The sequence below is a fragment of the Peromyscus eremicus genome, chromosome 3 (assembly GCF_949786415.1).
Source record: "Peromyscus eremicus chromosome 3, PerEre_H2_v1, whole genome shotgun sequence".
NCBI lineage: Eukaryota > Metazoa > Chordata > Mammalia > Rodentia > Cricetidae > Peromyscus > Peromyscus eremicus.
This window is the reverse complement of record NC_081418.1, coordinates 148,365,842-148,374,383: the sequence shown is the minus strand read 5'-3', so window position 1 is coordinate 148,374,383 and position 8,542 is coordinate 148,365,842. Positions and strand designations below refer to the sequence as shown.

Genomic DNA, 8,542 nt, shown 5'->3' with positions numbered 1-8,542 from the left:
TAAGGATAAATAAAGATGTATCATGAATGTCTGATTTTAATAAAAGATATCACAGTCCTCCATCATGGCCTCCTGAATACTTATAATTGTTGAATATTGAATGGATTTTTCTCTGCCCCCCCATGTTATTACTGCTTTAAATTTTTTATTGCATTTATTTGCTTTTTGTTGTTGTTGCATGTGCCTGCATATATGTGGGCATGAACTTGTCATGGTGTGTATGTGTATATATGTTTACGTGTATGTGTATATATGTACACACATGTGTCTTTCTGTACATATGTGTATGTATATATATCTATATGTGTATGTGCATGTGTCTCTGTGTATGTATGTGAGTATATGTATATGTGTATATGTGCATGTATCTCTGTGTGTATATGTGTATGTGTGTGTGTGTGTATGTAGGCTAGAGGACAACTTTCAGGAATTGATTCTCTCCTTTTTATGTCTGGGTCCTGGGGATCAAACTCAAGTACCTTTACCTACTTACTGAGCCTTTCTTGCTCACCTTATTATAGCTATTTAAAATACTCTTATGTGCAGTATGTGCTGTGAGATGTTCTGTATGGCAAATGTGTTGCTAATTAGTCAATAAATAAAACACTGATTGGCCATTGGCTAGGCAGGAAGTGTAGGCGGGACAAGGAGGAGAATAAAGCTGGGAAGTGGAAGGCTGAGTGAGAGAGACACTGCCAGTCGCCACAATGAGAAACAGCGTGTGAAGATGCCGGTAAGTCACAAGCCACGTGGCAAGGTATAGATTAATGGAAATGGATTAATTTAAGCTGTAAGAACAGTTAGCAAGAAGCCTGCCACGGCCATACAGTTTGTAAGCAATATAAGTCTCTGTGTTTACTTGGTTGGGTCTGAGTGGCTGTGGGACTGGCAGGTGAGAGAGATTTGCCCTGACTGTGGGCCAGGCAGGAAAACTCTAGCTACACTTATGTATTCCTTGACACTTGGTGTGTTTATATAATGTATCTTAGTCATACCCACCCCAGCTCCTCCCTCCCACGCTGTCTGGACCCCGCCACACCTGCCCCTCCCACTTTCGCATCCTCTCTTGTTTTGAACCCACTGAGTCCAATCAGCACTGTCTGCACACACAGACACACTTTTAGCAACCACACCCCAGAGAAAGATGGCTCCTCTCCTCCACCAGCTATCGACTGCAATGGTCCCTCAGTCGGGGTGGAGCCTCAGAGCCCCTCTCTGTCTACGCTGGAACTACTGACCATCTTGGTCTTTTGCAGATGACCATAGTGCTGTGCCTTCATGAGTGCAAGGCCATGCCATATCCAGAACACATTTTACACGATTTCTCCTCATCCTCTGGTTCTTACATTCTTTCCATCTCCTCTTCTACAATGTTTCCTGACCCTTGGGGTGGGGTGGGGGAGGTGGGTACAGATGTCTCATTTAGGGTCGAGCAGTCAACAGTCCGTTATTCTCAGCACTTTGGCCCCTTAGGAGTCTCTGCACTGATTGCTGCTCACTGCAGAAAGGGGCCTCTCTGATGGCGGTTGAGAGAAGTGCAAATTGATACATATAAACATAAATATTTAAAAGGCCATTAGAAACCATGTCTGTTTGACAAAGCAGCAGTAGTAGATCCCCCTCTGGCCCTGATCTCCCCAGCCACAGGCCTTCAACTAGGTTTAGGGTCAGGTGTGAATTCTCTCCCATGGAGCGGACTTTAAATACAATGAAAAAGCAACTGGTTACCTCCCAAACAGTCATGACATGTTGCCCCCGTTGGCACTTCTTGCCTGACAGATCCATACGCTGGAGTCCACCTCTGAGTAAATCTACCCATAATCTTTCACCTCCAGCAAACTGCACCAAAACATTATTTTGCAAATTGTCTGTGTTAGACCCTGGGAAATAACTATAATGGAAATAGAGTTTGCTTCTGTTTCTAGGTTAATTCTCTTTTTTCTCCCTCCCTCTGTCTCTTCCTTCCTTTCTTAAATATGGTCTCGTGTAATCCAGGCAAACCTCAAACTCACAATGTGGCCAAGGATGAACTTGAACTTTTGATCCTCCTGCCTTCAGTGCTTGGTTTTATATTATGCTGACTCTTCCAGCTCAACTGTATCCCAGCCTCAGGTTTTCCTCTTTATCCCTATTCCCTTCTCAGGATGATTCATTGAAGCCTCTGGTTCTTAACGAGAGGACCAAGCAGATGCCATAACAGGCTGCTCAGTCTTCTTTCTCTCAGAGATCAGGCCTCAATTTCAGTTTCCTGAGACTGAGCAAGCAGTTTCTGGGAGGGCCATGAAAAAAAGATAATCACTGATGCCCCTGTCAGCAGGGACAGGGAGATAGGATGCACCAAGCCTCACGCACTGAGCCAGCCCCCACAGTCAGTACGTGCTAGGCCAGCCAGCCTCCACAGCAGCTCAAGGACAAAGCCTGGAATTTGTCCAGGCCTGCCCCAAAATGGGTAACTGTAGCCCTGACAAACCCCCAACTAACCCTAGCCAATTAAAAGTTACTAACATAATCGCCACTGGCATAAACCAATCCTGAGCCTGTTCCTATGTAGTCTATAGACCCCAAGATCCCCACCCTCTGCTTTATCTCACCTAAAAACCCTGCCCCATTGCTACTCGGGGTCCCTCCTGCTCTGCTGCTGCATCAGACAGATGGAGAGGCCCGAGTTAACTAAAAAGACTCTTGGCTTTTGCATCAGATTTGGTCTTCTTATGGTCTTTGGGAGTCTGGACTTGGGGCACAACACTTAAGTGGGTTGTAGACCTTCCTACTCTTTCTAACCCCCATTAAGATCAACAAAGGACTTAATGAACATATGTATAAATGACTGGCAAACCTAGTGTGTATCTTTCAGTGTTTTGAAGAAATTAAAACAGATCATTCTTTAGCAAACACTTATTTTAAGATGGGAATCTTGGGCTTCAGTCTAAGAAGGCAGAGTGGTCAGTGGTAAAGAGAAGGAAAGAAAGCAAATAATAAATGGGAGCCCTCAAATCTCCACGCATAGGTGCAGACACTAAAACATTAACTCTGGCATTAAACATCTTGTGTAGTTATTATGTATATGTGTGAACATATTCATATATGTATGTTTGTGTGTGTACAGGTGTAATGTTTTAAATGAGTAATGGCCCCCATAGGCTCTGGTGTTTGAACACATGGTCTCCAATTGTTAGCACCATCTGGGGAGGCTTAGGAGATGCAGCCTTGCTGGAGGTAGCTTGTCACCGGACAGGACTGAAAAGCTTAGGTCTTGTTCTACTTCTAACTTACTCTCCCTCCTCTGGGCTGACAGTTGAGAACGTGAGCATAGCTTCCTGCTTCTGCCGTCATGATGCCTCCCTCACCACGACGGAGCCTTACCCTTTGGAACCATACTCACATAACCCTTCCTCCTGTAAGCTGCCTTGGTTCTGGTGTTTATCACGGCGATAAGAAAGCAACTAACAGGTATGAATGCACTGGTGTGGGGCCAGAGGCCACCACCCTGCGTCATTCCTCAGATGTCATTGTGCTTTTTAAAATTAAAAAAAGTGTGTGTGTGTGTGTGTGTGTGTGTGTGTGTGTGTGTGTGTGTGATAGAGGGTGTGGGGGTGTGGGTGGGTGTTTGTGCATGTGCATGTGTGGGGGTTTGTGCAAGTGAGTGCAGATGCTCACAGAGTTACAGGCAGTTGTGAGCTGCCTGATGTGGGTGCTGGGAATGAATCAAACTTGGGTCCATCTTAGGAGCAGCAATTGTTCTTAACTGCTGGCTGAGTCATCTCCCCAACCCCACCTTGTCTCCTGACCCAAGGTTTCTCCCTGGCCTGAAATCTACAACTTGCTAGGCAGGCGGGATATTGAGCCTGTCTGTCCCTCTCTGCGCTGGGACATGTCATCATGCCCACAATTTTTATGTGGATTCTGGGGGTTGAACTCAGGACCTCATAATTGCAAAGCAGGCACTTAACCAGCTGAGCCATCTCTCCAGACCCTGTGATTAACTGTATTTGTATTACAATCACATGCAACTTTCACCAAAGTAGACATTTACTCCATTCGCACAGGAAAGTACCGAAGCCTGAAGTGTCAAACAACTGCTCGGGGCCATATTCCTAGCAGATAACCGAGCTGAGCTCCAACTTGAAGCCATGCTTATTTGATTCCAATGGGCTGTGACGAAATACCGGACAGAAGCAACTTAGGGGAAGGGGGTTTGATTTACAGTTCAAGAAGGAACACAGCCTATCACAACAGGCATGCCAGCAGGAGCATGCTGCCGATGAGCACAGGAGACCCCAGTCAGGAAGCAGAGAGGAGGCAGAAAGTGGACTGGGGTGAGGAACTGACTCTGACCAGCCCACTTCCTTTGGTGAGGCTCTACTTCCTAAAGGCTCACAACAGTGCCACCAGGTAGAGTGTTCGAACACGAGAGCCCATGGGAACACGTCACACTCAGCCACAGTAGTGCTTTGCTTGTGTAGGATAATGAAATAAATTATAAGAATAAAAGCCAGATGGGGATGGAGGAATGGATCGGCAGTTAAGAGCACTTTCTGCTCTTTCAGAGAATCTGAGGTTGGGGTTCCTAGAATCCATATAAGGTACCTTACAACTGCCTATAACTCCAGCTTCAGGGGATCTGACACCCTTTTCTGGCCTCTGAAGGCATTGCGTGTGTGTGTGTGTGTGTGTGTGTGCGCGTGCGCACGCACACACACACACACACTTATAAAAATGTAGATTGTCTATGATGAATTTTGCCCCCTCCCCCACTTCTTTCTCAGCCTCATTTTCTTTTGAGACAGGGTCTCATTATGCTCCCCCAGGCTAGCCTCGAACTCACCTGCCTCTGATGCCTGGGTGCTGGATTTAAAAGCATGTACAATATCACACCTGGCCTTCCTTTTCAAAAATGATTTATTTAAAAAAACTTACATTGATTGTATTGTGTGTATGTGTGACAGTTGTCTGTTCACGCCTTCCACCATGTGGGTCCTGGGGACTGAACTCAGGCCATCAGCAAGCACCTTAACCCACTGAGCCAGCCCACCTGCAACTGTGTGTGTGTGTGTGTGTGTGTGTGTGTGTGTGTGTGCACAGAGGTGTCCAGATGCCCTCGGAGACTAGAAGAAGTTCTCAAATCTTCTGCAGCTGGAGTTATAGGTGGTTGTGAGCTGTCATGTGGGTGCTGGGAAAGAGCTCAGGTCCTCTGGTGAGCAACCATTGCTCTTGAGTGCTGAGCCATCTCTGCAGCCCCTGGACTTCCTGTCTTTTGTTTATTCCCGGTTGGCAAAACATCCGTGTGTGTGTGTGTGTGTGTGTGTGTGTGTGTGTGTGTGTGTGTGTGTGAATGGTTCTCCATGTCCCCGACTTTGTAATTTTTGTCATACAAACAGACATGCTTGTTCTCCAAAAATAATTGACTTGTGATGAAATGTCAAAATAGATCATTGGCATCTTCCAGATGCTTTTTGGCATTTTACCAAATTTAGTGATGAATGTGTTTTGTTTAAAAAAACAGAAAGCATGATTAATGCTATAATAATACGTTATGTACAAACCAGTCTGAATGCCTTTTCTTTATCAGAAGTTTTCTTTCTTTCTTTTTTCAGTGGGTGCAGTGAACTTTATTGATGGCATTCAAGAGAGTAGGGCTCCCTAAGCCCCTTCTGTTTTCTGGGGGTCTGGGATGGAAACTGAGGGAGATGCTTAGTGTCGGGGGCTGAGTTGGGACAGGAAGGGCTTCTTACTCCTTGGAGGCCAAGGAGACCATGAGGTCCACCACCCTGTTGCTGTAGCCGAGTTCATTGTCATACCAGGAAATGAGCTTCACAAAGTTGTCATTGAGAGCAATGCCAGCCCTAGCATCTAAGGTGGAAGAGTGGGGGTCACTGTCAAAGTCGCAGGAGACAAACTGGTCCTGAGTGTAGCCCAGGATGCCCTTTAGTGGGCCCTCCGATGCCTGCTTCACCAGCTTCTTGATGTCATCATACTTGGCAGGTTTCTGCAGGTGGCATGTCAGATCCATGACAGACACATTGGGGATAGGAACATGGAAGGCCATGCCCATGAACTACCTGTTCAGCTCTGGGATGACCTTGCCCACAGCCTTGGCAGCACCGGTGGATGCAGGGATGATGTTCTGGGCAGCCCCACGGCCGTCACACCACAGCATCTCAGAGGGGCCATCCACAGTCTTCTGAGTGGCAGTGATGGCATAGACTGTGGTCATGAGTCCTTCCACAATGCCAAAGTTGTCATGGATGGCCTTGGCCAGGGGTTCTAGGCAGTTGGTGGTGCAGGAAGCATTGTTGACAATCTTGAGTGAGTTGTCATACTTCTCACGGTCTACACCCATCACAAACATGGGGCTTCAGCAGAAGGGGCAGAGGTGATGACCCTTTTGGCCCCATTCTTCAAGTGGGCCTCAGCCTTCTCCATGGTGGTGAAGACACCAGTAGACTCCACAACATACTTGGCACCAGCATCACCCCAGTTGATGTTGGTGGGATCTCGCTCCTGGAAGATGGTGATAGCCTTCCTGTTGATGACAAGCTTCCTGTTTTCAGCCTTGACTGTGCCGTTGAACTTGGCATGTGTAGAGTCATACTGGAACATGTAGACCATGTAGTTGAGGTCAATGAAGGGGTCATTGATGGCAACAATGTTCACTTTGCCAGACTGGAAGGCAACCCTGGCAACCAGGTGTCCAAATACGGCCAAATCCGTTCACTTCGACATTCACCATCATGTCTCAGGGATGAGGCTGACACTGCACGAAAAGACACGGCTGTCTCTGGAACAGGGAGGAGCAGAGAGCCCAGAAGTTTTCTTGATGTGTGACATCTTCAATGTGTGCAGCAGTATGAAACCACTTCTTATTTTCATTGGAGCTGATGAACTTTCTAAGTCCTCTCCGTGTGTCTGTAAGTCCACGGCCACACTGGTTTTGGCTGCATTTGTGTTTTCTCTAGTTCTTATGCCAGAATTGTGGGATTTTTTTCCCCTTTAATTTTCAGCGATCATTTTTATGGTCATTTGTATGGATCATTTCTCATTTTTTCAATAAATATTTATTTATTTTGGAGACAAAGTCTCATGTGTCTACGCTGTCCTTGAACTTGCTATGTAGCCAAGGATGACATTGAACTTCTTGATTCTCATGCCTCCACCTTCAGAGTACTGGGATTACAGATGTGCACAGCCACAGGCCATTTGTGTGGTGCTGAGAATTGGACCCAGTGCTTCAAGCGTGATAAGCAAGCACTCTACTGGCTGAGCTGCATCCCAGGTCTCCTGATTAGTAGACAGACCTGGGCTTTGATTTCTTGCCAACATGAACTTTAATTTAGGCAGTTTAGCTTTAGATTTCTATTCATTTCTCTGTTTTTCTGTATTCTTCTCTCTGTGTGTGTCTGTCTGTCTCCTTCCATCCCCATCTCTGTCTCTGTGTCTCTGTCTCTGTCTCTCTTCTCTCTCATTCTATTTCATCTAAGCTCTGTGTTGTCCATGGTATGGTAAAATACTATAACACAGAATTCATCACCTTTAAGTTTGTTCCTGTGATATGGAAAACAATGAAATGGCAAAGATATGAATCACAAGTAATTCCCTAATAAAATCAGAGACATGGTGAGAGTTTTCAGAAGACAGATAGTGGCTATGAACAAGCAACGTCTTATCGAGTTGGGTCCTGTGTCCCTGAGGTGTCCTCTATCACCCTTGGTCCTCTCTCTGCTTCCCTCAGGTATGGCCCTTTCATGACTCAGCTGCCTGTCAACAGGAGGCTTAACTGGGGCCACTGATGGCAGGTCTGCTTGTCACATCCAGTCACTCGACTGCCATTTCTCTGATCCTTCCATTCAACAGTCTTTCTAATTCAGAGACATTTTAGAATTTTCAAGCTTCACTCTATGCCACATTTAAAACCTCTGGTTTTATCTATTAATAACTTCTCTTCTTCTGTCATAAATGGGAAGGACAGTCTTTCACAAAGCAAACTACCCGTGCTAGATAGTTTATGTCAACTTGACACAAGCTAGAATCATCAGAGAGGACAGAGCCTCAATTCAGAAAATGCCTCTTGAAGACTGCTGTAGGCAAGCCTGTCAGGCATTTTCTTAATTGGTGATTAATGAGGAGGTCCCAGCTCATTGTGGGTGGGGCTGTGCCTGGGCTGGTGGTCCTGGGTTCTATAAGAAAATAGGCTGAGGAAGCCATGGGAAGCAAGCCAGTAAGCAGCACCCCTCCATGGCCTCTGCATCAGCTCCTGCTTCCAGGGTCCTGCCCTGTTTGAGTTCTTGTCCTGGCTTCTTTCAGTGATGGCCTATGAGGTGGAAGTGTAAGCCAAATAAACCCTTTTCTTCCCGACTTGCTTTGGCCATAGTGTTTATCACAGTAATAGGAACTCTGACTAAGATACTACCTCTTTCTTTTCAAAAATTGGCTTCCATTTTCACAGAACGTACAGGAATTATTTAAAGATTTATTTATATTTAACTTGTGTATATCTGTGTGTCAGTATGTACTATGTGTGCAGGGGCCCAAGGAAGCCAGATGT

At 45.9% G+C, this 8,542-nt stretch overlaps 1 pseudogene; it reads right to left on the bottom strand.

The window, feature by feature from the left end:
• Positions 1-5,728: 5,728 nt before the first annotated feature.
• On the bottom strand, positions 5,729-6,730 carry LOC131906209 (glyceraldehyde-3-phosphate dehydrogenase-like; annotated as a pseudogene).
• Positions 6,731-8,542: the final 1,812 nt, after the last annotated feature.